General features: G+C 43.9%; 3 long non-coding RNA genes across 3 annotated transcripts; all 3 read left to right on the plus strand.

Annotated features, from left to right (window-relative positions):
- The first annotated feature begins 3,227 nt into the window (after nucleotides 1–3,227).
- On the plus strand, nucleotides 3,228–4,227 carry LOC138929585 (uncharacterized). The gene is made up of 2 exons (XR_011445832.1): nucleotides 3,228–3,443; nucleotides 3,503–4,227. It is a non-coding gene; the product is annotated as an uncharacterized lncRNA (long non-coding RNA).
- Nucleotides 4,228–12,226: 7,999 nt separating this feature from the next.
- LOC138929587 (uncharacterized) lies at nucleotides 12,227–13,275 on the plus strand. The gene is made up of 2 exons (XR_011445834.1): nucleotides 12,227–12,494; nucleotides 12,554–13,275. It is a non-coding gene; the product is annotated as an uncharacterized lncRNA (long non-coding RNA).
- Nucleotides 13,276–17,977: 4,702 nt separating this feature from the next.
- LOC138929586 (uncharacterized) lies at nucleotides 17,978–18,977 on the plus strand. The gene is made up of 2 exons (XR_011445833.1): nucleotides 17,978–18,193; nucleotides 18,253–18,977. It is a non-coding gene; the product is annotated as an uncharacterized lncRNA (long non-coding RNA).
- Nucleotides 18,978–23,618: the final 4,641 nt, after the last annotated feature.

The raw sequence follows: 23,618 nt of genomic DNA on the forward strand, positions 1-23,618 counted from the left end.
ACCGGCAAGAGTGTTTTTATTTTGTGCATGAGGCCGTTGAGCCAGACTCGGTCGAATGCTTGAGAAACGTCGAGAAATATCGCGCTGCAATATTCTCGATGCTCGAAGGCTGTGCGAATTTCTGATGTTATTCTGTTTACTTGCTCGATAGTTCCATGTTTTTCTCTGAAGCCAAATTGATGAACTGGGATAATGTTGTGAGCTCCCAGATAAGGGATTATGCGCTTTAGTAGGCATTTTTTCAAATAACTTGGACAAGCATGATAGTAGACTTATTGGTCGGTAAGATGACGGAATCGTGTGGTCTTTTCCGGTCTTCGGTATCATTATAATTATAGATTTTTTCCATTTTGTTGGGTAATGGCCGAGACTTATGATCCCATTGAAGATTTTACAGATGACCTCAATAGCACAATTTGGAAGTTCAATTATCATTTTTTGAGTTATTAGGTCAACGCCGGGAGCCTTTTTCGGCTTCAGTTCCCTGATGACCTTCGTTATCTCGTTCGGACGAAATGATGCTGGAGTAGATTCCGTTTCAGTGTGGATTTGCGGTAGATCAAATGGATTTGCAGCAGGGTTCGGCTGGAAAACGCCCTGGAGATGTGAGGCAAAAGTTTCGGCTCTGTCTTTGTCGCTGCGGGCCCAGCAACCAGATGACTTTCTTATCGGGGTGATGGTTTCAGCCGGTGAGCTTAAATTTGGGTGAGCTCTCCATAAGGGATGCTTTGTGCTGGTTGGCGAGAGTTTTTCAATATATCTTAATTGTGCTTTTTCGGCATCTTGCTTCAGGGCCCGGCTTAGTTTGCGTGTGGCTTCATTTAGACGTTGCTTTGAGCATGGCGATCTATTGGTTTGCTACACCCGTCGCAGACGCCTCTTTTCTTGGATAAGCTGTTCAATTTGCTGGTTCGTTTTGAATTTGATTTTTTGCACATCCGTCTGTTGTGGTGTTGAGATTCTGGCTGCAGTCACAAGTACCTCTTCCAGTGCGGAGGTGGAGGAGTCGATGTCGGTTTCAGTATTGAGCTGGGGGGCTAGCTCAATGTGGGAACTCACATACTTTTTGTATTTCATCCAATTGGTTCTGTGCGACGTCAGCCTATAGGGGCGATCCGTAGTTTCTGGGCTTTGAAGGAGGGTTATCAACAGCGGCGAGTGATCTGAAGGAAGGTCTGGAAGGGCCTTGGCGTTTATTAAATTTCGTGGGATGTTTTTTGTCACCGCGAAGTCAATTAGATCGGGTATCTTTCTGGGGTCTGCTGGCCAATATGTGGGGCTACCAGGGGAAACGTAGTCCAGCTTATTTCTCACATTGATGAGAGCGTTGTACAGTTGTCTTCCCTTGGGGGTCACGAGGCGGGATCCCCAATGCGTATGCTTGGCGTTGTGATCTCCTGCAGCTATAAATCGATCTCCAAGTGAGTTGTAAAAATCCATGAATTGACCTTCAGAGATTGTAAAGCGAGGTGGGCAGTAGACAGCAGCAATGCAAAGGTTGCCGTTACCTGACTGCACTTTAATGGACGTAGCTTGCAGGTAATTTGTTGCAAACCTTTGGTGGAAGTGGTGTTTGATGCGTTCTCTGATAAGGATGCCGGTCCCGCCGTGGGCTTTACCATCTGCATGATCTGTGCGGTAGAAGGTATAACCTCTTATATGAAAGTTGTATCTGCTTGTGAGGTGCGTTTCAACCAGTAGCATGGCGTCGATGTGGTTTTCGTTTAGAAATTGTGTTAGTTCAAGTTTATGCCATGAGACGCCATTGGCATTCCACGTGGATATACGTAGATTGGACATAGATTATTTTGACTGTTGTGCTACGAGCAGCTGTATCACCATATTCTGATTCTGGACGAGCGTTTGCATGATCGTTTTCATAAATGACATGAGTTCCATCATGCTTTGTTGCATGGTCACCATCATGGATTCCATGTTGTTTTGTGGCTGCTCTGGGGCCTGCTGAGCATTTACTGAGTTTGTAGTGACCAGCTAAGCTTACACTTACAAAAACTTTTCGACCTACCCTCGCACTTAAAATTATAGGAACTTTTCCATAGCGAAAATAGCTAATAACTGGCTAAGACCAATCACGATTGACAATGATCATACGATTGAACAGTTAGTCTAAGTAAAGCTCTGAACCGCGGTTACTTGCAGTCAGCTTCCCAAAGCTTAATTCACTCTTTGATAAAAACCCTTTGGCAAACGTTTATGTTTCTCGGCGCGGCCAAATTTAAGTCAATATTACACGCGGTAATACAATTTATTAATTAAATAATCCGAGTGAAACCCAGAGTGGTATAGCCAGCTATAACTTCTCGTGTGAATTTGTGCGTGGAGAAAAGGTGAATAAGTGCAAATTTAGTGCGTTTCAATGCTAACTTAGTTTTCATAGGGATCCGGCTTCAGAGGCGTGACGGAGGCCTAGACCTCGAAAAGGCAGATTCCCCTGCTCTACGGCCGTCTTTAACCAATTCCGCCAACCGCCAGCAGTGGATCTCAGTTGACACCAGTTTCGCTCCATACTCAGCGGCCCGGACGGACTTAACCTCCGGCCGATGATTACATAACCGCCCACGTTTGGATGAGAGCGGAACCACCCCAAGTGGAAGACCTGAGCGCAGAAGACCAATTCCGCTGGCGCAGTTTTTTTATTAGACCGGAGCAGCTGCTTGGTTATCACCATCGGCAAGCTGCCGTGAAAACACCCCCTCGCTCCCCTCATCTGGCCGACGAAGGCCTAAGCTATTGATATACGCTTATCGCCAGCGCAGTGGATGCTGCCTAAGACCCGTTAGGATCACCTAGACGGACACCTGCCGTCGCGGGAGTTAACTTTTTATTTTCTTCTTGTTTTGATTATACCTTTCTTATATATTTCCGATTATTAATGATTTAAATACTCGCAGAGCAACTGGAGTATGGCATTCGGTAGAATTTTGACTTAGGGTTTGTAGGGGTCAGAGGGTAAGGGCAGGGAAAACAAATAGGAAAATATAAATAAGTATAATCGTAAGTTTAAATGATAGAACCGACCCATCGAAACGCATATGCCGCTACTAGAGTGTAGGGTAGCGCCTTCCAGAACATGCCGTTTTTCTTCTACCTGCATTCGCAGCGCCAGCGAAATCGTACGATTTTTTGCTTATTTTTCCTTCCTCCAGTCCTTCGCTCGCGAGCATCGAGAGCGCAAGAGAGGATTTGGGAAAAGTCCCGTAGCTTTTGGCTCGTTTGCTATGCAAGGCACGCTGCGTGTAGAGAAATTTTGTGACGCTCGCTCACTTGAAATTGAAAACCAGAGCAAAGCACACGCATCGTAGATCATTTTTACTATAATAATTCCGGCACGTGGATTATACAGTTTCAATCGAATTAATAGTAAAGTGCCAGCAAGAGACCAGTGACAAAACTTAATAAGTGTTGTGCACGAGTGAGAACGGGTAAATATTAACTACGGAACGGCAGAGTTTATAGTGTAGTTAACCCTTTTGTTGTGCAGGGCTAGTTTGGCGCTAGGCGACGGCTCTTACGTCCTTCGCTAAGCGTGGCGTATCGCCGGCGTGGCAGCCACACGCGGCAAAAGTTGGCGATCAGCGAACAAGGCGGCGCGGTGCAACCGAGCGGCCATAACCTTACTCTTTGGAAGCCCTACGGCGGCAGCGACGTCGACGTGCAGCCCAACGCTGTGCGACCGAGCGGCCATAACCTAACTTTTCGGAGGCCCTACGACGGCAGAGACGTCGACGTGCGGCCAACGCAGCACGTGCGCGTAACCCTACTTTTTGGGAACCTCTGCTTTGCCACGTCGGCTGCCAAGGAGCTATAGCGATCCGAGTGCGACCGCACTAAACCGGGAGCGAGAAATCTCCAAGAGTCAGACCAGAGGCGGCCTGTGTCTGAGTTCTCGGAGTAATGTAACCGGCCTCGTGCAGCCCCAACTAAGGCGATTCGGCTGTATGGACAGCGGCTAAGCATTACCTTTTCGAGCATAAGCCAGTAGGAACAGTGGAGGTGCAGCGAAGGTAGCTGAGCGGAGACTAGGCAGGAGCAGGCGCAGCCGGATAGAGAGCTCGCTTGAGCGGCAGGCATGTGACCTGTCGAAGAAGTTGGAGGCGCGTCGCGGTGAGCAGCGCGCTCCCGCTGGATGATTCCAGTAACCCGAAGGACGTAAAGTTTTGAGATCGATTAAATTTAGAGTAATGCGTAACATTAGATAGAAAGTAACTGATATTGTTGTTGCTTTTCTGCCGTTTAGCGTAATATGTGAATGCGAACGCGAGCGTCCCATTTAAATATCGTTTCTGAACTTTCCAACTAACAGCCATCAGCACCTGCAACTTCGATGGGCCCAACGAACCAGCAGCGGAGGATCTGAGCGTAAGTCAGTATATCGAAAGTAAATTGGCACCAAGGCCGCATATTTGATTTATTCTGTATATATATATATATCGATCGTATGTATAACTTAAACGGGATCCTAAGCGAGCCGCACATTTACGCGTTTGTTTATATGAATTTCAATTAACGTAGAGATAAATATCTAGGGATTAGATAAATTAAGAAAATGATTAATAATTATAAGAGACAGAATTATGAATTATCCTGAAGTTTAACGAAATAATAATGGAGTAAAAACGTATATCTTTGGTCTATGTTAATACAGCAAGTGGATGTCGAATTACTTCAGAATGAGCTAAGATCGAAAAGATGAACTTAGTTAAGGGGTAACACTTAAATTATCAGAGTTTACCACGGCAGGGAGGGTAAAGACGTGGGGGCGGATGACACCTCAGCCACCCACAACGCGAGTGTTCCTCTCTTATACCTACTCTTTAGGGTCCGTCCGTACGTCCGATTAATTCAACCGTTGACCAATCATTTAGTTTACAGAATGTGCACTTAAACTTTTATTACAGTAGTGAAAGGGTGTGACTTATAATCGGTGAGGAGGCCCACGCCATATCCGACGAGCTTTGAACCGAGCATAGCAAGAAGTGCACAAATACCGATCCGATTGTACACTGGAAAACCCACAGTATCTAGTGAGCACTGCCTCTTGGCTACTACATAAATAAAATGGCGCCCAACGTGGGGCCAAAGACCGTTATCTGCATTTGAGAAATAAGAGGAAGAAGAATATCAAGCTATAGTGCAACTCGCAGGAGCCGCAAATACCTATTGTTTTAGGTGCAGGACCCTCGAGTGGTTTTAGCCCATGAAAATGCTCGACTATCCATCCAAAAGAATTTTTTTGTAATTAATTTAATCAGCAGAAATTGTTACTATTTCATACTAGAGATTTGCTAGTTGCGAGTTGAGGACTTCTTAGCCGGAATTGCGTCTTCGATTCGAGATCTTACGGATCAAGGCGACCGCAACGAACCCACTCACAGGCGCAAAAACTCGAGCCTGAAATTAGTTAGGTGGATCAAACTCCCGTTCAATAGGTAGAGGGAAGCGAATTCGGAATTAGTAGCTTGGAATAGCGATATGTTATCAAAACTTCGTGGTACTATCGACCAGTGCTAACCGAGCGCAGAATACTATCCAAAGGCGACAGTTTAGACTACTGGCAAAAGGTACTGTACGCGTATTTAGGAATATCAAGTGGTCAGAGGAACTTCGATGGATGACCAATACAGCGAATACAAACCTACAAAGCCGCAACAATATAGACAATATTAGTATAGAGTTGGTTAGGAGAGAACGCTCAGCAAGAAGGTATTCGACAGAAACTAGCTGGAAAAACAAAGACCATAATTTGAAAATATTAAGCAACCAATAACAGTTACAGAAGAAGAAAATGCCTATTCATCATAGCTTAGAGAATTTAGCAGCCGCTTCTAATAATGACGAGAGTGTTTGCATTCTATCCACACGACCTTTAAGCGTGATCGATCTGACAGCAGCTTCTCCTTGTAATCATCGATTTCATCATCAATGTATTAGAGATCACTTGTCAGTAACGCACTCGTGTCCGACTTGCAATCAACCATGCACGGTGCAGCAGTTGTCAGTATCGAACAATAACTTATTAGCCGAATTGGCAGATGCAGAACAAAGATCCGAGTCAGGAAGAGCACCCAATGAATATGACGCTGGCAAAGGCAGCAGCAATCTTATCACAAACCGAGGCCGTAACAGGAATGAACCAAGAAGAGGTCGAAGTTTGGGGCAACGCAGAGGTATGGTTACTAGGTCTCAGCAACGTAGTAACGTGGCGCAGCAGCGCGATAGAAGCGCTAATACACCATCAATTCTCGATTCATCTAGAGCAGAGAGTGTCGAAGAAATAGGTAGAGTAGTTCAAGCAGCAATGGAGTCTCAGCAACAGAAGCTTATGCAGGATTTGACTCGTTTCATACAATCACAGATATCGAATTTGCAGCTCGAACAGAATGCCCAATCCCCGAGTAGGAGAAGCATGAACAATGTAACACAGGGACAAGCTTTCGCAGTAGGTCAAACTCAGCCAGGGTCAGGATTGAACTTACCGAACAGGGAGCAAAACGAGAGATTAGGGAATCGACAATCTAGTCGAAACTCTGAGAGGTCGCACACTTCGGTGCAGCCGGAGAAGGTGCCCGGTATTATCCAGAGTTGGCACATCAAATTTGATGGAGCCAAAGATGGCTTGCAGACAGAGGATTTTCTGTACAGAGTACAAGCACTAGCCCAACAAAACTTGAACGGAGATCATCAGCTTCTTTGTGATCACCTACATCTGTTCTTTACCGGCAAAGCGAATGAGTGGTATTGGAAATTCCACCAAGCATGTACGAATTTTACATGGGCAGAGTTTTGCAGGGAATTTAGACAGAAATTTCGAGATGTGGATACAGACATGGACATATGGGAATCTATCAATAGTAGGCGTCAAGCAGACAGGGAACCATTCGAAGAGTACCAATTCCAAATAGAAAAGTTGGTTTCGCGCTTGAGTACGACATGCGAAGCCATCGCTGAGGTACGAGTTGATGCATTTGCGCATAGATTCCTTAGTCACCTTAAGGGAAGAGATACGAACGCACGAGCAGTTTTGTAAGCAGAATAGACCGCAGCAAGGGAAGAACCAAGTCGGAACACGACCTTATATTGCTCAACTAGAACAGGAATCCGAGGATGTAGGTCGAGAAGATGTGTCAGCCCTACAGACTAATCAGATAAGATGTTGGAACTGCGATAAGATAGGCCATAGGTTCGACGAGTGTCTCGAAGTTCGCAGCATCTTCTGTTATGGATGCGGAGCCAAAAACACTTTTAAGCCCAACTGTCAGCACTGTAGACCATCGGAAAACCGACAAAGGGATGCGTCGGCCAAAATCCACGCGTCGCATCCGAAACATTAAAATCCAGTAGTGGTACGCAGACAGAACCGTGTGAAGTTTTAAATCTGCAAGAAGTACACCCAAACACAGCAAAAGTTAACCAACCGTATCATATACGTGAAGCACAGTACGCTGAAGCCAGACGAAGAATATTCGCAGACGTTTGCAGCAGTATTGACACTCGCAAACCCGGACGTTCAACACTAAGAGCACGATCATTTTGGAACAAGGTTCGAAAGAACCGGAAAAAGTTGATAGCAGCAGTTTTTATGAATTCCGATAACCGTTTATACACGGAAATCGATTTAGTGGGTAAGCGCTATGTGGCGTTACTCGATTCAGGAGCAACGATAAGCTGTATCGGAGGCAACGCTGCTAGAGACTTAGTTCAGAACCCAAATTTACGAAAATGTTCAGGTCGCATTAAAACCGCGAATAACTCCGAGTGCTCAGTCGTAGGCAGACTCGTGGCAGACATCAATTATCGAAATCGTACACATCCAGTCGAATTTTTTGTGATCCCAGGGCTGAAGCAAGATATATATCTGGGAGTTGATTTCTGGCGAGACTTCGGTCTATTGTCCAAAATAATGGAAGAGACCGGAAGTGTAGCTGAACTTGACGTAGGGCGAGACGAAGATCCGGACGATAGCCCGAAAACGCATGTCCTTTCGATCGAGCAACAGAAGAGGCTAGAGACTGTAATCTCTAAGCTTCCCTCTTACGAGTCTGAAGGATTAGGTCGAACTCAACTAATTGAACATTCCATAGACGTTGGTCAAGAGAAGCCGGTAAAACAGAGGCATTGGCCCATCTCACCAGCTAAGGAGAATCTTGTGTTTGCCGAAGTACAGAATATGATCATGAACGGAAAGGACTATGAATTACTAAGAAACATTAAGTCGTTACAGGATGATACTTTGTTGAAAACGCCTGATGTCATGCAGCTAGCACGTAATCAAGCACAGAAGAAAATTAAGGAAACGCATGAAAACAATGCAAAAGTTTATAATTTGCGCTCGCGTTCAGCATGTTTTAAAGTCGGTGACACTGTGTATGCCCGTAGTTTTGCGCAAAGCAATGCGGCTAAACAATTCAACAGTAAGCTGGCTCCAGTCTTTATGAAAGGGACAGTTACTAAGAAGCTTAGCCATATTTACTATGAATTAGAAAACGATGTCGGGAAATCCTTAGGGGTGTATCACCTGAAAGACATAAAGAGCTAGAACGATTCTTGTCTGACCTTTTTCAGTTAAAACCTCTTCGAGTAGGACTCTCGATGAGTTAACTGTGGTGTAGGGGTCAGAGGGTAAGGGCAGGGAAAACAAATAGGAAAATATAAATAAGTATAATCGTAAGTGTTCACGCCAGAAAGGCGCTCAATTTCGGGAGGCAGTGTGATCCCGAACGCTCTCCTTTTCTCTCCTCTTCCTCCGGACTTCCAGTCCTAGAGCTTCTAATCCGCTCTCCCTAGCTTTAGTTTTTGTTCTTTGTATTCAGTACCAATTTACCTACGACTAAATAAACATCCCGACGCACGTCGCGTAAAACCCCGACAAGTTCTACGTGTTATTATTTATCCGAGTGCATTTCAGCTTAAAGCCGCCCCCCTCCAACATTTGGTCCTTCGAGCCGGATATCATCCACCAGCAGCTCCGGTGGCTTTAACACCGCACCAGATAAGTTCATTACATTATTGCTGCCGGTCATACAGTTAGGTTTTGCGAAACTCAATTCGTCTTAACTTCTCTGTATGATTATTGTCTAAATCCAAGTCCGATTAATCCGACACACGGCAGCATAATAACTTCCAATTCCAAATTCAAAATAATTCGGTTTCCAAATTTTCTACATTTGTGTCAAATTTCTGTGCCGAAATCCAAAAGTTTAAATAAATGCAATAGCCACAGTGAGAATTTAATTCCAATAGTTCTCAATTCCTCTTCGTTAACTGTGTTCCTGCTAGCATTTATTTACATTTACATACATATACAGTCCACTCCATAAGACTACGATCACTGTCAACATTGACATTTCCCCAAATCGAGAAATTATATCCAAATAATTTCTATACAAGGTCTTCGTTCCAAAATTCCGAAAGTGTTTGTTTAAATAAATGCCTAAGCCACAGTAAAACTTTCCAATTTCGAATTATTCTTAATTCCTTCTCGTTTACTTGTTCCCGCTAGCATTTATTTACATTACATACATACTACAAATACAGTCCACTTCACTCCGAAACTTATATTTACAAAATTTATTGTAACTAAAATACAAATTTATTTAATTCGTACATATATTGTTGTTTTTTACTCCCTCGCTCTATTCTGAGCTGCAATACGTATTTACATACATACATAATCGTCTGCATACGACGCTCGATATTTGGCAATTTTTTCCGCCTCTCCTTATCTCCGCTATTTTGCACTTGCATACGGCAAGTGCACAAATATACACACACACACGTATTGGTTCCGAAATACAGCACCGGTCAATCAAATAAGACCAGACAAATAAAATAATTTTAAATTATTTTATATTAAAATTCCAACTAACCGATTAAGTTAGAAATCCAAGTGTGCTTCCATATACACATTAGTGTGACCGTATTTTCGTAATTCCGTATTTAATTCAAATATTCTCGATTTGAATTTCTTACGAGAAAAATACAATTTTCCACAAATAATAATTATTTCAAAAATAATTATTACGAGTCCGATTGGTTCCTAAATTCCCAATCCAACTTCGACCTATAAATTATTTTGTAATATATACCTATTTATAGTAAAAATTATAAAGAAATATCCAGAATGGCTCCTTCAATTTTAGACAAATTTACGTTGATCTGTGACCGTCTGAGTCACTTCGAGTCCAGAGTCTGCAATCCAGCAGCACCCACTCCATCCAAGTACTCTTGTCAAATCCATCTCGACCAAGTCCGAGCGCTATGGGACAAGGTCGAGACAGAGTACGAAGCTTGTTCAGAGCTAATTTCAGTTGGTTTAGAGGGCGCTGCAGACATCTTGCCTACTCTTAAGGCAAAATACGACTACTCCTATTTTATTTACGGACGGTGTGCCGCCCAGCTCATGGAACAGATCGATACGATCTCTGCTAAAGCAGCTCCAGTCCAACCTCCTGCGCCCCAAAATTCCTTTCCGTCTGGCTGTCGGCTTCCTCCGTGCGAAACGGAAGTTTTCTCGGGCGATTATCTTCGCTGGCCGACTTTCCGGGACCTTTTCACAGCGGTCTATATCGACAATCCTACGCTGACCCCTGTAGAAAAGTTGTTCTATTTAAATGCCAAGACTAGTGGTGAAGCTCATTCTATAGTTTCCAATTCGCCACTCACCAATGACGGTTTCCGCTCAGCATGGGGAAACCTAACTGAGCGTTTCGAAAATAAACGCGCGTTGGTGAACAGCCAACTGAAGAAATTACTAAACATACAATCCATCGAACGCGAATCCTCGGCAGCCTTGAAGGAGCTGCAGAATACAATTCAAAATTGCCTCACATCCCTAACTCTGTCCGGCCTTCCTACGGATAATTGGGATTGTCTATTGGTTTATTTGTGTTCCACGAAGCTTCCAAAGCTGACGCTCTCATTATGGGAGCAGTCCTTACCAAATAAAACCGAAATTCCGACGTGGCTAGAATTAGATTCTTTCCTTACTGAGCGCCATAGAACTCTGGAATCTATAAATTCTATTCAACCTCCTACGATACGCCTCAGTCCGTCCAACCCGACAAAATCCATCGTGGCACCGCGAGTACTAAAATCCTTTAGTACGCGGATTGTTCCCATATCCAAAAGATGCGATTTGTGTTCTGCAGAGAACCATCCAGTGCGTAAATGTCCACGCTTCCTCCAGATGACGATAGAAAATCGAACTTCGTACATTGAGAAAAAGCAGTTGTGCTTAAATTGCTTTGCAAGCGGTCATCCACTCCGTAATTGCACAAGCGCCCACAGCTGTCTTACGTGTCACGGTCGGCATCAAACATTGTTGCATCCAAGCAACACTTTATCCAGTGTTCCGAATCCTCGTGATGACGCACCACAAATTCCTGCACCCATCCAAAGAATTTCCTCGTTCTCCACACGAGTGACTACTTCGGCCGATTCCAATTACTGGGTTCCGTACGACGACAGCAAGAGCAGACGTTCCCGAGGTATTTTATCCTACCAATGCCGAGTCTGCAAAGGGAACCATCCTCTTCGGAAGTGTCACCGTTTTCTCCGGCTTGATGCGAAGAAACGGCTCCAGACAGTCATCGACAGGAAGTACTGCGTCAACTGCCTGGCCCACCACCATTCCGGAGGATCCTGTCGAAGTAGCGACCGATGCCAGTCGTGTGGACAGGATCACCACACCCTTCTACATGCCGACGAACGCTCAGCGTTATCCTACGCTTTCCAGAGCTAATACTTCCTGGTACTTTTGCTGCGTATCCTCGCAAGGGGGGGAGAATGTTCACGCCAGAAAGGCGCTCAATTTCGGGAGGCAGTGTGATCCCGAACGCTCTCCTTTTCTCTCCCTCTTCCTCCGGACTTCCAGTCCTAGAGTTTCTAATCCGCTCTCCCTAGCTTTAGTTTTTGTTCTTTGTATTCAGTACCAATTTACCTACGACTAAATAAACATCCCGACGCACGTCGCGTAAAACCCCGACAAGTTCTACGTGTTATTATTTATCCGAGTGCATTTCAGCTTAAAGCCGCCCCCCTCCAACAGTAAGTTTAAATGATAGAACCGACCCATCGAAACGCATATGCCGCGACTAGAGTGTAGGGTAGCGCCTTCCAGAACATGCCGTTTTTCTTCTACCTGCATTCGCAGCGCCAGCAAAATCGTACGATTTTTTGCTTATTTTTCCTTCCTCCAGTCCTTCGCTCGCGAGCATCGAGAGCGCGAGAGAGGATTTGGGAAAAGTCCCGTAGCTTTTGGCTCGTTTGCTATGCAAGGCACGCTGCGTGTAGAGAAATTTTGTGACGCTCGCTCACTTGAAATTGAAAACCAGAGCAAAGCACACGCATCGTAGATCATTTTTACTATAATAATTCCGGCACGTGGATTATACAGTTTTAATCGAATTAATAGTAAAGTGCCAGCAAGAGACCAGTGACAAAACTTAATAAGTGTTGTGCACGAGTGAGAACGGGTAAATATTAACTACGGAACGGCAGAGTTTATAGTGTAGTTAACCCTTTTGTTGTGCAGGGCTAGTTTGGCGCTAGGCGACGGCTCTTACGTCCTTCGCTAAGCGTGGCGTATCGCCGGCGTGGCAGCCACACGCGGCAAAAGGCGATCAGCGAACAAGGCGGCGCGGTGCAACCGAGCGGCCATAACCTTACTCTTTGGAAGCCCTACGGCGGCAGCGACGTCGACGTGCAGCCCAACGCTGTGCGACCGAGCGGCCATAACCTAACTTTTCGGAGGCCCTACGGCGGCAGAGACGTCGACGTGCGGCCAACGCAGCACGTGCGCGTAACCCTACTTTTTGGGAACCTCTGCTTTGCCACGTCGGCTGCCAAGGAGCTATAGCGATCCGAGTGCGACCGCACTAAACCGGGAGCGAGAAATCTCCAAGAGTCAGACCAGAGGCGGCCTGTGTCTGAGTTCTCGGAGTAATGTAACCGGCCTCGTGCAGCCCCAACTAAGGCGATTCGGCTGTATGGACAGCGGCTAAGCATTACCTTTTCGAGCATAAGCCAGTAGGAACAGTGGAGGTGCAGCGAAGGTAGCTGAGCGGAGACTAGGCAGGAGCAGGCGCAGCCGGATAGAGAGCTCGCTTGAGCGGCAGGCATGTGACCTGTCGAAGAAGTTGGAGGCGCGTCGCGGTGAGCAGCGCGCTCCCGCTGGATGATTCCAGTAACCCGAAGGACGTAAAGTTTTGAGATCGATTAAATTTAGAGTAATGCGTAACATTAGATAGAAAGTAACTGATATTGTTGTTGCTTTTCTGCCGTTTAGCGTAATATGTGAATGCGAACGCGAGCGTCCCATTTAAATATCGTTTCTGAACTTTCCAACTAACAGCCATCAGCACCTGCAACTTCGATGGGCCCAACGAACCAGCAGCGGAGGATCTGAGCGTAAGTCAGTATATCGAAAGTAAATTGGCACCAAGGCCGCATATTTGATTTATTCTGTATATATATATATATCGATCGTATGTATAACTTAAACGGGATCCTAAGCGAGCCGCACATTTACGCGTTTGTTTATATGAATTTCAATTAACGTAGAGATAAATATCTAGGGATTAGATAAATTAAGAAAATGATTAATAATTATAAGAGACAGAATTATGAATTATCCTGAAGTTTAACGAAATAATAATGGAGTAAAAACGTATATCTTTGGTCTATGTTAATACAGCAAGTGGATGTCGAATTACTTCAGAATGAGCTAAGATCGAAAAGATGAACTTAGTTAAGGGGTAACACTTAAATTATCAGAGTTTACCACGGCAGGGAGGGTAAAGACGTGGGGGCGGATGACACCTCAGCCACCCACAACGCGAGTGTTCCTCTCTTATACCTACTCTTTAGGGTCCGTCCGTACGTCCAATTAATTCAACCGTTGACCAATCATTTAGTTTACAGAATGTGCACTTAAACTTTTATTACAGTAGTGAAAGGGTGTGACTTATAATCGGTGAGGAAGGCCCACGCCATATCCGACGAGCTTTGAACCGAGCATAGCAAGAAGTGCACAAATACCGATCCGATTGTACACTGGAAAACCCACAGTATCTAGTGAGCACTGCCTCTTGGCTACTACATAAATAAAATGGCGCCCAACGTGGGGCCAAAGACCGTTATCTGCATTTGAGAAATAAGAGGAAGAAGAATATCAAGCTATAGTGCAACTCGCAGGAGCCGCAAATACCTATTGTTTTAGGTGCAGGACCCTCGAGTGGTTTTAGCCCATGAAAATGCTCGACTATCCATCCAAAAGAATTTTTTTGTAATTAATTTAATCAGCAGAAATTGTTACTATTTTATACTAGAGATTTGCTAGTTGCGAGTTGAGGACTTCTTAGCCGGAATTGCGTCTTCGATTCGAGATCTTACGGATCAAGGCGACCGCAACGAACCCACTCACAGGCGCAAAAACTCGAGCCTGAAATTAGTTAGGTGGATCAAACTCCCGTTCAATAGGTAGAGGGAAGCGAATTCGGAATTAGTAGCTTGGAATAGCGATATGTTATCAAAACTTCGTGGTACTATCGACCAGTGCTAACCGAGCGCAGAATACTATCCAAAGGCGACAGTTTAGACTACTGGCAAAAGGTACTGTACGCGTATTTAGGAATATCAAGTGGTCAGAGGAACTTCGATGGATGACCAATACAGCGAATACAAACCTACAAAGCCGCAACAATATAGACAATATTAGTATAGAGTTGGTTAGGAGAGAACGCTCAGCAAGAAGGTATTCGACAGAAACTAGCTGGAAAAACAAAGACCATAATTTGAAAATATTAAGCAACCAATAACAGTTACAGAAGAAGAAAATGCCTATTCATCATAGCTTAGAGAATTTAGCAGCCGCTTCTAATAATGACGAGAGTGTTTGCATTCTATGCACACGACCTTTAAGCGTGAACGATCTGACAGCAGCTTCTCCTTGTAATCATCGATTTCATCATCAATGTATTAGAGATCACTTGTCAGTAACGAACTCGTGTCCGACTTGCAATCAACCATGCACGGTGCAGCAGTTGTCAGTATCGAACAATAACTTATTAGCCGAATTGGCAGATGCAGAACAAAGATCCGAGTCAGGAAGAGCACCCAATGAATATGACGCTGGCGAAGGCAGCAGCAATCTTATCACAAACCGAGGCCGTAACAGGAATGAACCAAGAAGAGGTCGAAGTTTGGGGCAACGCAGAGGTATGGTTACTAGGTCTCAGCAACGTAGTAACGTGGCGCAGCAGCGCGATAGAAGCGCTAATACACCATCAGTTCTCGATTCATCTAGAGCAGAGAGTGTCGAAGAAATAGGTAGAGTAGTTCAAGCAGCAATGCAGTCTCAGCAACAGAAGCTTATGCAGGATTTGACTCTTTTCATACAATCACAGATATCGAATTTGCAGCTCGAACAGAATGCCCAATCCCCGAGTAGGAGAAGCATGAACAATGTAACACAGGGACAAGCTTTCGCAGTAGGTCAAACTCAGCCAGGGTCAGGATTGAACTTACCGAACAGGGAGCGAAACGAGAGATTAGGGAATCGACAATCTAGTCGAAACTCTGAGAGGTCGCACACTTCGGTGCAGCCGGAGAAGGTGCCCGGTATTATCCAGAGTTGGCACATCAAATTTGATGGAGCCAAAGATGGCTTGCAGACAGAGGATTTTCTGTACAGAGTACAAGCACTAGCCCAACAAAACTTGAACGGAGATCATCAGCTTCTTTGTGATCACCTACATCTGTTCTTTACCGGCAAAGCGAATGAGTGGTATTGGAAATTCCACCAAGCATGTACGAATTTTACATGGGCAGAGTTTTGCAGGGAATTTAGACAGAAATTTCGAGATGTGGATACAGACATGGACATATGGGAATCTATCAATAGTAGGCGTCAAGCAGACAGGGAACCATTCGAAGAGTACCAATTCCAAATAGAAAAGTTGGTTTCGCGCTTGAGTACTCGACTTTCAGAGCAGTCGTTAGTTGAACTGCTGATTCGACATGCGAAGCCATCGCTGAGGTACGAGTTGATGCATTTGCGCATAGATTCCTTAGTCACCTTAAGGGAAGAGATACGAACGCACGAACAGTTTTGTAAGCAGAATAGACCGCAGCAAGGGAAGAACCAAGTCGGAACACGACCTTATATTGCTCAACTAGAACAGGAATCCGAGGATGTAGGTCGAGAAGATGTGTCAGCCCTACAGACTAATCAGATAAGATGTTGGAACTGCGATAAGATAGGCCATAGGTTCGACGAGTGTCTCGAAGTTCGCAGCATCTTCTGTTATGGATGCGGAGCCAAAAACACTTTTAAGCCGAACTGTCAGCACTGTAGACCATCGGAAAACCGACAAAGGGATGCGTCGGCCAAAATCCACGCGTCGCATCCGAAACATTAAAATCCAGTAGTGGTACGCAGACAGAACCGTGTGAAGTTTTAAATCTGCAAGAAGTACACCCAAACACAGCAAAAGTTAACCAACCGTATCATATACGTGAAGCACAGTACGCTGAAGCCAGACGAAGAATATTCGCAGACGTTTGCAGCAGTATTGACACTCGCAAACCCGGACGTTCAACACTAAGAGCACGATCATTTTGGAACAAGGTTCGAAAGAACCGGAAAAAGTTGAAAGCAGCAGTTTTTATGAATTCCGATAACCGTTTATACACGGAAATCGATTTAGTGGGTAAGCGCTATGTGGCGTTACTCGATTCAGGAGCAACGATAAGCTGTATCGGAGGCAACGCTGCTAGAGACTTAGTTCAGAACCCAAATTTACGAAAATGTTCAGGTCGCATTAAAACCGCGAATAACTCCGAGTGCTCAGTCGTAGGCAGACTCGTGGCAGACATCAATTATCGAAATCGTACACATCCAGTCGAATTTTTTGTGATCCCAGGGCTGAAGCAAGATATATATCTGGGAGTTGATTTCTGGCGAGACTTCGGTCTATTGTCCAAAATAATGGAAGAGACCGGAAGTGTAGCTGAACTTGACGTAGGGCGAGACGAAGATCCGGACGATAGCCCGAAAACGCATGTCCTTTCGATCGAGCAACAGAAGAGGCTAGAGACTGTAATCTCTAAGCTTCCCTCTTACGAGTCAGAAGGATTAGGTCGAACTCAACTAATTGAACATTCCATAGACGTTGGTCAAGCGAAGCCGGTAAAACAGAGGCATTGGCCCATCTCACCAGCTAAGGAGAATCTTGTGTTTGCCGAAGTACAGAATATGATCATGAACGGAAAGGACTATGAATTACTAAGAAACATTAAGTCGTTACAGGATGATACTTTGTTGAAAACGCCTGATGTCATGCAGCTAGCACGTAATCAAGCACAGAAGAAAATTAGGGAAACGCATGAAAACAATGCAAAAGATTATAATTTGCGCTCGCGTTCAGCATGTTTTAAAGTCGGTGACACTGTGTATGCCCGTAGTTTTGCGCAAAGCAATGCGGCTAAACAATTCAACAGTAAGCTGGCTCCAGTCTTTATGAAAGCGACAGTTACTAAGAAGCTTAGCCATATTTACTATGAATTAGAAAACGATGTCGGGAAATCCTTAGGGGTGTATCACCTGAAAGACATAAAGAGCTAGAACGATTCTTGTCTGACCTTTTTCAGTTAAAACCTCTTCGAGTAGGACTCTCGATGAGTGGTGTAGGGGTCAGAGGGTAAGGGCAGGGAAAACAAATAGGAAAATATAAATAAGTATAATCGTAAGTTTAAATGATAGAACCGACCCATCGAAACGCATATGCCGCGACTAGAGTGTAGGGTAGCGCCTTCCAGAACATGCCGTTTTTCTTCTACCTGCATTCGCAGCGCCAGCGAAATCGTACGATTTTTTGCTTATTTTTCCTTCCTCCAGTCCTTCGCTCGCGAGCATGGAGAGCGCGAGAGAGGATTTGGGAAAAGTCCCGTAGCTTTTGGCTCGTTTGCTATGCAAGGCACGCTGCGTGTAGAGAAATTTTGTGACGCTCGCTCACTTGAAATTGAAAACCAGAGCAAAGCACACGCATCGTAGATCATTTTTACTATAATAATTCCGGCACGTGGATTATACAGTTTCAATCGAATTAATAGTAAAGTGCCAGCAAGAGACCAGTGACAAAACTTAATAAGTGTTGTGCACGAGTGAGAACGGGTAAATATTAACTACGGAACGGCAGAGTTTATAGTGTAGTTAACCCTTTTGTTGTGCAGGGCTAGTTTGGCGCTAGGCGACGGCTCTTACGTCCTTCGCTAAGCGTGGCGTATCGCCGGCGTGGCAGCCACACGCGGCAAAAGTTGGCGATCAGCGAACAAGGCGGCGCGGTGCAACCGAGCGGCCATAACCTTACTCTTTGGAAGCCCTACGGCGGCAGCGACGTCGACGTGCAGCCCAACGCTGTGCGACCGAGCGGCCATAACCTAACTTTTCGGAGGCCCTACTGCGGCAGAGACGTCGATGTGCGGCCAACGCAGCACGTGCGCGTAACCCTACTTTTTGGGAACCTCTGCTTTGCCACGTCGGCTGCCAAGGAGCTATAGCGATCCGAGTGCGACCGCACTAAACCGGGAGCGAGAAATCTCCAAGAGTCAGACCAGAGGCGGCCTGTGTCTGAGTTCTCGGAGTAATGTAACCGGCCTCGTGCAGCCCCAACTAAGGCGATTCGGCTGTATGGACAGCGGCTAAGCATTACCTTTTCGAGCATAAGCCAGTAGGAACAGTGGAGGTGCAGCGAAGGTAGCTGAGCGGAGACTAGGCAGGAGCAGGCGCAGCCGGATAGAGAGCTCGCTTGAGCGGCAGGTATGTGACCTGTCGAAGAAGTTGGAGGCGCGTCGCGGTGAGCAGCGCGCTCCCGCTGGATGATTCCAGTAACCCGAAGGACGTAAAGTTTTGAGATCGATTAAATTTAGAGTAATGCGTAACATTAGATAGAAAGTAACTGATATTGTTGTTGCTTTTCTGCCGTTTAGCGTAATATGTGAATGCGAACGCGGGCGTCCCATTTAAATATCGTTTCTGAACTTTCCAACTAACAGCCATCAGCACCTGCAACTTCGATGGGCCCAACGAACCAGCAGCGGAGGATCTGAGCGTAAGTCAGTATATCGAAAGTAAATTGGCACCAAGGCCGCATATTTGATTTATTCTGTATATATATATATATCGATCGTATGTATAACTTAAACGGGATCCTAAGCGAGCCGCACATTTACGCGTTTGTTTATATGAATTTCAATTAACGTAGAGATAAATATCTAGGGATTAGATAAATTAAGAAAATGATTAATAATTATAAGAGACAGAATTATGAATTATCCTGAAGTTTAACGAAATAATAATGGAGTAAAAACGTATATCTTTGGTCTATGTTAATACAGCAAGTGGATGTCGAATTACTTCAGAATGAGCTAAGATCGAAAAGATGAACTTAGTTAAGGGGTAACACTTAAATTATCAGAGTTTACCACGGCAGGGAGGGTAAAGACGTGGGGGCGGATGACACCACAGCCACCCACAACGCGAGTGTTCCTCTCTTATACCTACTCTTTAGGGTCCGTCCGTACGTCCGATTAATTCAACCGTTGACCAATCATTTAGTTTACAGAATGTGCACTTAAACTTTTATTACAGTAGTGAAAGGGTGTGACTTATAATCGGCGAGGAAGGCCCACGCCATATCCGACGAGCTTTGAACCGAGCATAGCAAGAAGTGCACAAATACCGATCCGATTGTACACTGGAAAACCCACAGTATCTAGTGAGCACCTGCCTCTTGGCTACTACAGGTTCTATAAATTTGACCAACAGCTCTTCAATGTCGACGTGAACTTGGGCCCAACTTTACGCACACATCATGGAGTGGATAATTAAAAGGTCGTGAGTACTAAATAAAACAACAACAAGAACAACAAATACCCATTATAAAAGTTCTATAAAATGCCGCTCTAGTGTCGTTTGAAATCTTGCTCTTGATCTATAATAATTTGAATTTTCTTTAATTGATATATAAATGCTTATTACTACTTCTTATTAAATATTAAATATTATGAATTAAACTATGGGTTAGGGAATAAATAGGAAAGAATAGAAGATAGATTAAGATTTGTTATTTGTAATTAAAATTAAATTTAGAATCAATGAAGATAAATTTGGAGAAATGGAATTACAAATGAAATAGAAATTTATTGAATATGAATGTTGAATAAATAATTATAATGGTTTGTCGAGTACTTGTGTCGGACATTTACTTTATTATGTGGTAGGGTTATTTGAACTCGGCTAAGGGACAATGAGGAATTTAAGCAACATTGTCATGGTAGGGAGGGTAAAGACTCATGGAATTATTAACACCTTAATTCCCAATACCTATCAGAATCCTTAGTTCAGCTTTAACGCGAGTCGGCGTGCATCCGTAGTATATTTATAGATTCAGTCTCCGATATTATTTCTCTAGTTCAGCTTGATTATGATTTATTGTTTTGAATAAGCCGCACTAATTAAATGTAGTAGCGTCGTACTATCCCTAGCTAAAAGAACCCCGACCTACGGCGAGCTAGACCCGAGCATAGCAAGAGTGCGCATCCCTAGCGAAGGAAGTACAAGGTCCTCTTTTATAGTAACTACCACCCTCTATAAAAAGGCCACATAATAAAAATATTTAAAACTACGTACACTACAAGTTTGAGGGGAGTGGATTTTGCATACCTGTCCGTAGAGCTTCGGCGTCTCGGGCATCTCCGTGGGGGCATTTAGCGGACCAAAAGAAGATCTGGCTGCTTTGGCAAAAAATACATCTGGAGTAGTTTTTGAATTAAAATACACATTTTGTGTATTTTGTTGGCGTGTAGCTGTCGCTCTTCGCATGCGACTCTTCAGCTCCTTGTAGACCTCACAGCCTCTGTAGTTAGCTGTATGGTTTCCTCCGCAGTTTCCACATTTTTCGTGTTGGGGTCTTCTTTGTTCGCAGGGCAGTGTGCGGAGTTGTGGAAGTCTCCACAGACTACGCAGACTGACCGAAGGGTGCAGTATGTCCTTGTATGACCATACTCCTGGCAATTCGTGCATTGCACAGGACCGTTGCGTTTGTGAGGTTCTTCCACGGAGATTCTTCGATGCAGTAGGAACTGCAACTTGTAGATCGGGTGAACTTCATTCTTCTTTAGGGCTTTACTGTCTGGCTCAAGTTCGACTTTGAAAAGAGGTTGCGGCTTTTTGTTTTTGTTGATAATGTTGCTAACATTCTTGGCAAAGAAACCCTTGCCTTTCAGGGCTTCTAGTATCTCGGAGGGGGCGACATCTGGTTCAATTCCTTTCAGCACTACTTGCAGCCCCTTGCTGCTTTTTAGTTGGTAGGTGTAAAAGCTCTTTTTTGCTTCCTGCAGGTAATTAGACACAGCTCGAAAGTGTTCTTCTGTTTTGGTTTGAACTTTTTCGCAGATGTTCCCTTTAATAATCGGAACAACATGAAAGTTTCCGTCCCCGACCACCGCAACAATTTTGTTGACCAGGGCGTTTGAACTTTTCTCCTTTATATATATAGGTGGGGGCTTTGGCTGTTTTTGAGTCTCCTGCTCCAGCTCTGCTTCATTATTCTCACCAGCTGCTAGCGGAGAAAATTTGTTGGTGTTGTTTGGGTCGTAGCTTTTGGTGACACGGTTGATCTTAGGCTTGTTACCAACCGTGTTATGGGGGCTAAGCTTACGCTTAATTTGGATGTAGCGATCCATGCCAGTCTGTATGGCCGGAACCGCTTGTTGCTTATCGGAGCTCACGGTTTTGTTACCATTGTATTTTGCGCTGCGGCCGTTGGCACCGATTTCGCAATATTGGTCGTTGGTTTAGTTGTTGCTGTTGCTTTTGATGCGTTTGCAGAAATTGCAGCTCTGCTTTTGTTGGTGCGTTCCAGCGAAGCCGCTGGTGGTGGGGTTTGGCATTGGGAGCTCCAAGATGTAGGAGCTGGAATAAGTAGGGCAGGAGAGCAAGAGCGCGCTCTCGTGCCGTCGGCGGTCAGTAGAGTCCGGGTGGGCTTTGGTAGACGTTTTTTCTGCTTCGATATCGCGAGTTGAGAAATAAGAGAAAACACCGGTTTCTTTGGTTTACAGAGGTTCTACGCTCACATTCTTTTGATCGCCGCTCATTATTTTGAGCTTGTTACGCGTGGCACAATATAAATGAACTTTGCAGCTCAAAAACACGTCTCACGCACTAGTGTCCGTATGTCATACGCACTGTAGGGCTTGGCCTAGCTGACAGTACGTAGTTTAGAGTTCCGAATTTACTTTTTCACCATGAAAAAAAACATTCGAGAATAAACCCCGACGTAGCGGTTCGTCCGTAAGCACGTCTGCACTCGATGAAGGTCGAATGCGAAATGAACAAATTTACAATTGAGTATGCAAATGTATTAGCCTTGTAAAAACTAATATAAATACAAACTCTGAAGTGGATACAGGCATTATGAGGTGAGTTGTGAACTTTTTGTTTACAAATTTACAATTGAGTATGCAAATGTATTAGCCTTGTAAAAAACTAATATAAATACAAATTCTGACAGTGGATACAGGCATTATTAGCTGCGCTGTGAACTTTTTGTTTACAAATTTACAATTGAGGTATGCCGTGTAAAAAAAATATAAATACAAAATTCTGCCGTCGGATACATGCATTATTAGCGAGTTGTGAACTTTTTGTTTACAAATTTACAAATGAGTTACCATATGCAAATGTATTAGCCATGTAAAAACTAATATAAATACAAATTCTGAAGTGGATACAGGCATTATTAGCTGAGTTGTGAACTTTTTGTTTACAAATTTACAATTGAGTATGCAAATGTATTAGCCTTGTAAAAACTAATATAAATACAAATTCTGCCGTGGATACATTCATTATTAGCGGAGTTGTGAACTTTTTGTTAAAATTTACAATTGAGTATGCAAATGTATTAGCCATGTAAAAACTAATATAAATACAAATTCTGAAGTGGATTACAGGCATTATTAGCTGAGTGTGAACTTTTTGTTTACAAATTTGCAATTGAGTATGCAAATGTATTAGCCTTGTAAAAACTAATATAAATACAAATTCTGAAGTGGATACAGGCATTATTAGCTGAATTGTGAACTTTTTGTTTACAAATTTACAATTGAGTATGCAAATGTATTAGCCTTGTAAAAACTAATATAAATACAAATTCTGAAGTGGATACAGGCATTATTAGCTGAGTTGTGAACTTTTTGTTTACAAAATTTACAATTGATGTATGCAAATGTATTAGCCTTGTAAAAACTAATATAAGTACAAATTCTGCATGGATACAGATGCATTATTACCTGAGTCTGAAACTTTTTGTTTACAAATTTCATTATTAAGCTGAGCTGTGAACTTTTTATTTACAAATTTACAATGAGTATGCAAATGTATTAGCCTTGTAAATAAACTAATATAAATACAAATTCTGCCGTGGAACATGCATTCATTAGCGGAGTGTGTGACTTTTTGTTTACAATTCACAATTGAGTATGCAAATGTATTAGCTGTGTAAAAAACATTACACATTCCTAAGTGGATACATGCATTA

The sequence above is a fragment of the Drosophila kikkawai genome, unplaced genomic scaffold, assembly GCF_030179895.1.
Source record: "Drosophila kikkawai strain 14028-0561.14 unplaced genomic scaffold, DkikHiC1v2 scaffold_59, whole genome shotgun sequence".
NCBI lineage: Eukaryota > Metazoa > Arthropoda > Insecta > Diptera > Drosophilidae > Drosophila > Drosophila kikkawai.